This window comes from Macadamia integrifolia, chromosome 9, assembly GCF_013358625.1.
Source record: "Macadamia integrifolia cultivar HAES 741 chromosome 9, SCU_Mint_v3, whole genome shotgun sequence".
Lineage (NCBI taxonomy): Eukaryota > Viridiplantae > Streptophyta > Magnoliopsida > Proteales > Proteaceae > Macadamia > Macadamia integrifolia.
This window is the reverse complement of record NC_056565.1, coordinates 34,749,624-34,758,209: the sequence shown is the minus strand read 5'-3', so window position 1 is coordinate 34,758,209 and position 8,586 is coordinate 34,749,624. Positions and strand designations below refer to the sequence as shown.

Genomic DNA, 8,586 nt, shown 5'->3' with positions numbered 1-8,586 from the left:
ATGTTTTAATCTATTTTGTTTCGAAAAAAAAAAAAAGGCCTCTCGAGGTATCGTATATGCCTATTACATAAGCCCTTTTTATTTTTTATTTTTTTGATTAAAACAATTAGAGAGAGAGAGAGAGAGAGCGAGGACTTTCATTATGACTGGCGGTGTAATACCCCGCTTCTTAAACCCGGTCTGATTAAGCGGTTGAACCGGTTTAACCATGCAGGAACCGAGCCAGAGGAAATTAGAGCAGGTTCCTTATGGGCTATGATGGCACGGGTGACCTTAAACACCGGCTGGCCCGACAAGTCCGAGCCAGTGCCAGAAGAGACGGGAGTGCCCAAACCGTGTACGTGCACCTACCATAAGGCTATGTATGGATAAAACAGGTATTATATCCGTATTTTAAGGTATATACGTATGCTACATCGTATGCTTGGGGTGGGGTTCGTGCCGAGGTCCGAACCCGGTCAAAATCCCAAGTTTTGGCTCTCAGGTGGGTAGGACAGGTGGGTGCACCCACCTGAGTGACCCATCCAAGTGCACTATTCACTTCATTAGGAATGGTATATAAGGCTTTATGATTTTCTTTTCTTTCCATTTATTACCCTCGTACGTTGGTGAGAAAAGTAAAGAGGAGAGAGAAAAGAAAGGGAAGAAGAAAGGAAGAGGAAGAAAAGGGGGATTTCAGNTTTGTAAACCGTTCAATCTCCTTCACTCTCCAGCTCTCAAAAGTCTTCTATTCTTTGTTTTTCTTTTTCTTTTCCTTCTAGGTTTTGCAAAGTTTTGAGTGAGGGTTTTGATCCAAGAACCAGTCAACAGCGACGGCGGAGGTGATTCGAGCTCTTTTGAGTTCTGTTTCTCCTTTTCGTCTGAGGTGTTGTGAGGCTCAAACCAGAGGTTGTGGTGGTGGAGGCGGTGGTTACTGCAGCGGAGATGGTGGCAGCTATGGTGGTGGTTGTGGTGGTGGCTATGGATGCTGTGACGGTGTTGATGGAGAAAGCCGTGGACCATGGTGGTGGTGGTGGTGGTGGGCCTGGTGGCTATGGATGCCGTGAGGGTGGCAGTGGTGGTGGATACAACTGAGGTGATGGTGGTAGTTAACCGCAGCAGTGGCTGGAGAAACAAGATTTCTCTTGAATATGTTTTAACTTTTAGGGTTTGGCGGTTTGCCATCATGAATGGGGTTCTTGTCATCTTGGGTCGGTTTATAATGGGGCTCATACCAGTTCCATATCATGTTAAAAAACCGAACCAATCGCATCGAATCGAATAACTCAAACTGGTACCGAACCAAACCCAAACCACATTGAAACCGAAAAATCCTTATTGGTTCGGTTTCGATTAGTGTAAAACACAACCGATAGAACCAAACCGAAACTGAGCCGAACCAGCCCGCTGACACTCCTGGAGGGTCCAAAAGTGTCAAAGAGGATGCTTTTAGAAGAAAGGATTCACTTGATTCAGGAATTTATGGAAGAAATGACTAGCGCTTCACATCCAATTCTTGCTATTGTAGTCCCCGTGTTTTCTTGATACTCCCGTACAGAACCAATCTGCTACAATTGTAACAAAGGTCCTTGGCTCCTGTCTTGCATTTCCCTGGTCATCAGCATTCAATAGGCAAGGAGGTAACCCCGCTTGGCTTCTCATTTGGTTCATTAGTAAGCTTTTGTGACATGTCCTTAGCCTCAAACATTTATGCTAACCTAATGGCGTTAGCGATAGTTGCTAGCTGTGTTGCCATAACATCAGCCTTACTAGTGCCTTGAAGCCCGCTAACAATGCAGTTGATCTACCTATTTGGTGGAAGTCAACCCACCTTAGACAATATCCTTTCAAATTTTTCTTGATACTCCTGTACAGAAACAATTTGCTGCAATTTAGTTAAACCCAAATATGATAATTTTGAGGTGGCACTAGCAAGAAAGAAGCGTGGAAGGCAACTGAAAGCAACTAAGTTAAGCATACTGACTTGCGATCATGTTTCGTAACAGAATACAAGTTACTGTCAACAACCTGGATTGGTTGCTTCACATGAAATTTACATGAAACAAACATGCAACTGAATTAGAAAGGCCAATAAATCAGGCAACGACTCTGTAACTGTATTTCACAGAATTTGTAGTTCATCCACCACAATCAACATGTTTCAATGAGACTATGGGATCACTAAGTGACTATATGTGAGCTCAGGTTGGATTTAGACTGGAACTTCTCAATCCTAACAACCAGAAGAACCTATTTGCAAGTATAAGCTATACCAACTCCCTGAAAACAAGGTTTCAACTTTTCCCAGAAAGAATGTGCCCAACTAAAAGCCTAAAAAGTTGAATTACATCAACCAATAAAAATGTAAATGAATAGGTTGGACTGCCATTTGATTGAATGTTAGTAACAAACTTTTTGTTGATAAGAACAGCCATATTCAATTATCCTTAGATACAAATTTTGACTAATTTGGGCCTCGTATTCTAATTTTATAGAAACTAGATAAAATAAAATAAGTTTCTTGGAGGTGGTGGTAAGTATCTGGATGCTTCTATTTGAGATTTGACATGTAAGTTTCTGTAGAAAAGAAATGAATTGAAGCAGAATAATCTCCTCTTCAGCCGCCAATTCTGAATCCCCCATTAAAAACCCTCAAAGAAAATACATCCAAGCTATTCTGTCACCACAATACCAGGATGACATTCTTCCACAATTCGAATGACAAAGAGGACTAAAATAAAGGAACCTTACGACCCCCCCCCCAAATTTTACAATTGAGTCAACCTACATTTGTTACCATTTTCAAGAATTCTTTTAAAGAGAATTTAATTTCATTAGAATGAAGATTCAACTATTGCTTCAGTTCTATAATTATTAATTTTTTTTTTTTAATGAAGCAAAGAATTTAGGCTGCGTTTGTTAGTCATTCTGTTCCAGAAATGACGTTTCGTGTCAAAAACAAAATTTTCAATTTTTGTGTCAAACTTCCATTTTAAAAAAAAAAATGTACTGTTTCAGAAACAGTTTCAAAACAGGAAAACAACAGCTGTGGCGTTTGGTAAAACTTGTTCTGAAACAAGTTTTTTGTAGATAATCAACAATTATAGAAATGCCACTAATAAAAAAAACTAGCATAAATTGATCATTTGTTTGGACAATATTAAACTAGTTGATACCATTCTAAATGATACGTAATGATATCAGTCTAAACAAAATTCATGTGGTAAAAAGCAACAGTAGTAAATGAAGCATTTAGAAGTTCCAGACTACAAAGAGGGTGTAGGAATTAGTGAGGGGATGCATTGAATTATTTAGGAACGTCAATAATTGAATTTGGGTCTATCCATTGTCCCTTCTTCTATAGCATTCTGTTTACATCTGAAACTTCTATCTTATTCTCTGCTTCTTCTCTTTTAATATGTCCCTTAGTCTCATAACAATTCTACCCACTGTCCCTTCTTCTATAGCATTATGTTTACATCTGAAACTTCTATCTTATTCTCTGCTTCTTCTCTTTTAAAATGTCCCTTAGTCTCATAACAAATCTACCCATTGTCCCTTCTTTTATAGCATTCTGTTTACATCTGAAACTTCTATCTTATTCTCTGCTTCTTCTCTTTTAATATGTCCCTTAGTCTCATAACAATTCTACCCATTGTCCCTTCTTCTATAGCATTCTGTTTACATCCGAAATTTCTATCTTATTCTCTACTTCTTCTCTTTTAATATGTCCCTTAGTCTCATAACAATTCTACCCATCATATTCTGATCCTTAATTCATATATGTACCCAACAACCTTACTAGCAGATCAAGAAAACAGTTCAATGGGGGTGGGGGCTTGGATGGGCTGAATTTTACAACAATGGTTATACTTGACTGCTCTCCTTGAACTTGACTGAAACATGGGTTGTCTTTGGGATGGGTTGCAAGGTGAGGAAATTCCACACTTTGACCCCAAGCTGCTTTGATTGTTCTTATATCATGTCTTGGATTTCTCCAATGGCAATCATTAAAACTCATGGAGCATCTGGGTACAGATTACCTCATGAAGCATTCACAATTACAATATCAGAGCATAAAATTCAAAATAAGGTCCATCAAAAGTTTAAAAGAAAAATTCAACAGCATAAAACCTATTTAGCATTATTATTTCATGAAGCATTCACAATCACGATATCAACTGCAAACACCCCAATCCATAGGCATTATTGTTTTTATAAGGAATTGTCTAAAAGATTATGTTCTGCTAGATCCTCCTGCTTAAGTGTGTGCTTTGAGGGCAGAAGAGTGGATAATGAATCTCTCTCAAACGAGTACTCCAAACTCCTCTTTTGAGTATTTTCTTCAATGCCCACAAATATTAAGAAAGAGGATCCAATAACGGAAGGGTTTAAGAAATAATAAAACAAGGAACTCCATACTATAAAATCAATCATCAAGTGAAAACAAAAAAAGTTGTAAAAGCTACTATCTAGGCCTTTTTGTTCACAAACTCAAAAACAAAGAAACCCTTTTGGGGGTACAAGGTTCAAACGTATAAAACAAAGCCAACAAAGTGAAAGAATTTTCCCCAACTCTGTTCACCAAAAAAAGAAAAGTGAAAAATAACAAACAGTGAATCACCATCCTCTTCCCCCCACCCCCCACCCCCCTTTACTCCATTTTTTTTTTCTAAGATACACAGCAGAGTACCTTTCCTAGACTCTGCAGAGTAAACCACAGTACTGTTGGGATGCATCTATGATACTTTTTCAATTCACTAAAATTAGGTAGAAAGAAGAAAACATGCATGAACCACCATCCCTTACTCCAAAAAATCCCTAGCATAAATTTGATTCAAAAACTCAAAAATGGAAGGATACAACTGACTGAAAATTGAATTTGGTTTCAATACTTGATCAACCAAATAGATGGAAAATCTAGTAGGGTTTAATTGGGTGATAAGCCCTCTTTAAAATCCAACAAATGCAACCCAAATCCTCACAAGCATACCCCATTTCAGTCCCATTTTATCACCATTTATGAAACTAATATTCAGATTCACATGTTAACAACTCGCTATTCCATTCACAAAAGGGTAAAAAAAAAAAAAAAAAGAAGAAGAAGAAGAAGAAGAAGATGAGAAGCTTGAATCAAAAGAAGATATACCTGGAGTAGCAGAGAGAGAGCTTGAATGTTGTAAAGAGAGAACTTGAAGGCTGCAGGGGTCTCAAATCAGCTGTTAGAGGAGGGGAACTTTGGGTCTCAATTGAAGCAAATGCTTGTGGAGAGTTGCAGTCCCTAACGCAGGCGAAATAAGCAGTTAATGGCTACAATTAGGGCTTTGCAGTGGCGTGAACCATAGTTTTTAAGGCGCTGGTAAGGCAACGCCTTAGTAACACCTTGGTGCTGATGCAGTCTAGAGATGGTAAGGCAGTGCTCCGCCTTATGTGAAGTGGCACCTTATGGGTTTTTTTTTTTTTTTTTAAACATATTTTAAAATTACTTAATGAAGATTCCAAATATAGATTTTTTGTTGGTAGGTGTATGGTTTTGTTAACACTTGAGATGTATGGGATCAGCTTTACTCCACCAAAAATAACCAAAACAAACAAAACAAAAACACGATTCACAAACAGGATTTGGATTTTGTCAAGGGTTTTAAGAAAGGGCTTTGAGAGGGAATCAAGGAACAAGGAAGAACCACTGATCCAGGCGACCATTTTGCTCCGGCAGTGGTGAGCTTGCTCCGGCAACGGTGAGCTTTATTCTTCTTTGATAGTAGAAATATAGTAGATGACCTTAGGGCTTAGGCACTCATTTTGGCATCATAGAGGTAAGTATAATAAATACTTATATTTTGTATGTCTTCTTTTCTTTATATTTATAATTTTGTTTCATAATTATGTATTTATATTATATGTTAATATGATTGATGATTGATGATTGATGATTGATGATTGATGATTGAATATTGATGATTGATGATTGATGAAGATGAACTTAGTTTATTCACTTTATTGATTTGTTTTCTTGATGAATATCTTACATTGGTATGAATATGAACATTTAATATTTATTTAACATATGAGTAATAGGATTCAACTAGGATTTGAGTCAAATACATTGGTTTTATAAAAAAATTACACAGGAACGCTTAGTCGATAAGGCAACGCTTTACGCCCGCCTTATCGCTAAGGCGCTCCGAAAGACCCTCAAACGCCTCCGTCGTCTTACCGCCTTAAAAACTATAGTGTGAACAAAACACACACACACACACACACACACATAGTGGAAGACGAGGTTGAGGAGAGATGAGAGCAGAGAGTCGTTTCTCACGAAAGGACCAGTAGGTTTCGAAATGGGTTCAGAGTAGTGCAAAGGTAATTAGGGCTCCTGTGTTTTCATCAGGTTGGGATGACGAAGAGAGTAGAGAAGATGAAAGGCAACGGGTTTTTGGGAAATTACCGGAAACGATTTTATTAAAATCCCTGAATTTGGTCCATTTCAAACGAAATTGAAATGTTAGAACATGGAAACCATGTTCCGTCATTTCTGTATCTAGTTTTTTCTTTTCTTTCCTTTCCTTTTTTTTTTTTTTCTTTTTTTCTTTTTTTTAAAGGAAAAAACAGAAAGTGGACACCAAACGATTTATTCCTTTTTTTTTCGTAGCCGTAGAGAAAAAATGTCTTCGAATGACTACCAAACGCAGCCTTAGTACCCAAAAAACTAAGCAAAGATTCAAAAACTGAAAACAGCCACTATATAAATGCCATGCTGCACAGATACGCACACAGGTGCCCAACTCAAACAGAGCTAGCTAATAAAAAGAATCAGCAAAACCCTAAATATTGGGTGCAATGATTTTGATCCTAGAATTGCAACACCATAAATAATGCTAAAGTGCAATATCTGAAATAGAGGGACACCTATTTATGTAATAGAGATGGAGACAATGAGTAACAGAATCACAGACATTGAAAAACAAATTACCAGAACAATCAGAAAAAGAAGGCTATACCAAGAAACAAACATTTTAACCACCTAACGAACAAAAATCCAAAATCTACTATCAATATGCGTTGATAGAGAGGTCAGCGGATCTTCTATCAAGGAAATACAATTAAAAAATCAGTAAATTCATAAAAATGAGAATGAGAAGCTACATGTACCTAATCTTTACTACTTCACTTCAGCAGAGCCCTGTCTCCAAAAAAAAAAAAAAATACAATAAATCATCAGAACACTGAAAGCTCCAAATTAACAAGTCAGAGTCAACAGAATTATGTAACAATAAAGAGGTATAAATGAAATTAAAACAGTCTCAGTTCTAATTCAAATCCAGAGAACAAAACAAAAAAAAATTGTTCTACAATTTTTTCAGATATTAAAAAAAATAATAATAATAATAATATCAGAAGTACGAGGAGAGAGCAGAAACACAAACACGGAGAAACAGAGTGAACGAGAGAGACAAAGAGAACTTTACTTCGTAAGTTGCACTAAGGAATGGGAAAAGAAGGCTCACCTGCAAGGCTGCAACCGCAACAAATGAGAGAAACCCTAAATGGAAGAATCAAAGAGATTGAACCCTATATAATTCAACCGCAACGATTTGAATTATGTTCTTACAATTCAATCGCCATTCCATTGGCGGTTTCTCATATAGGCCATTTTTCTCCTTTGGCACTGAAATATTGTGGATCACTGTACATTCATTCGAGGTTGGACCGAGTTTGCCTTCACCCACGACCTTTATTGCAGTCGGATGAGAGTTTTTGGACATTCAAGGCAGTTTTGGGACTTCATACAGTAGGGGGAGTGAGACTGAGAAACTAAGAACATTGATTGACAGAGAATCTCTTCACTGTGGTGGGTAAAGAGAATCTCTCTCTCTCTCTCTCTCTCTCTCTCTCTCTCTCTCTCTCTCTCTCGGGTTTGGGCTAAACTGTGAGTTTTTGAGTGGCAGAATTGACCCATGGAGCTTCAAAATAGACACATTTTGATAAAATAGTTATGGCTGAAAATAATAGTGGGAAATATAATATATGGTAAGATCATATGATTAAGCTGGGTCTGGATTTAACATGTGGCTTAGTCATAATCAGTGCCCAAAGAATGATCTGGAAAGAGCACAAATGAAGGATATTCCCTATTATTCCGCAGTAGGGAGTCTTATGTATGCAATGACTTGTACTTGTACAGACATCAGTTTTTCTGTTGGTATGTTAGGCAAATATGTGAGTGATCCTGACATGGATCATTGGGTCGCAGTGAAGAAGGTGATGAGGTATTTAAAGGGGACTAGGGAGTACATGCTTACTTACAGAGCATCTGATCTGTAATACCCCGCTTCTTAAACCCGGTCTGATTTCGCGATTGAACCGGTTTAACCATGCAGGAACCGAGCCAGAGGATATTAGAGCGGGTTCCTTATGGGCTATGATGGCACGGGTGACCTTAAACACCGGCTGGCCCGACAAGTCTGAGCCAGTGCCAGAAGAGACGGGAGTGCCTAAGCCGTGTACGTGCACCTACCATAAGGCTATGTACGGATAAAACAGGTATTATATCTGTATTTTTAGGTATATACGTATGCTACATCGTATGCCTGGGGTGGGGTTCGC

General features: G+C 38.0%; 1 long non-coding RNA gene across 1 annotated transcript; it reads right to left on the bottom strand.

The window, feature by feature from the left end:
* Positions 1–696: 696 nt before the first annotated feature.
* LOC122088763 lies at positions 697–7,887 on the bottom strand. The gene is made up of 3 exons (XR_006143131.1): positions 7,488–7,887; positions 7,132–7,162; positions 697–1,846 (listed from the first exon to the last, which is right to left on the bottom strand). It is a non-coding gene; the product is annotated as an uncharacterized LOC122088763 (long non-coding RNA).
* Between the last annotated feature and the right edge of the window lie 699 nt (positions 7,888–8,586).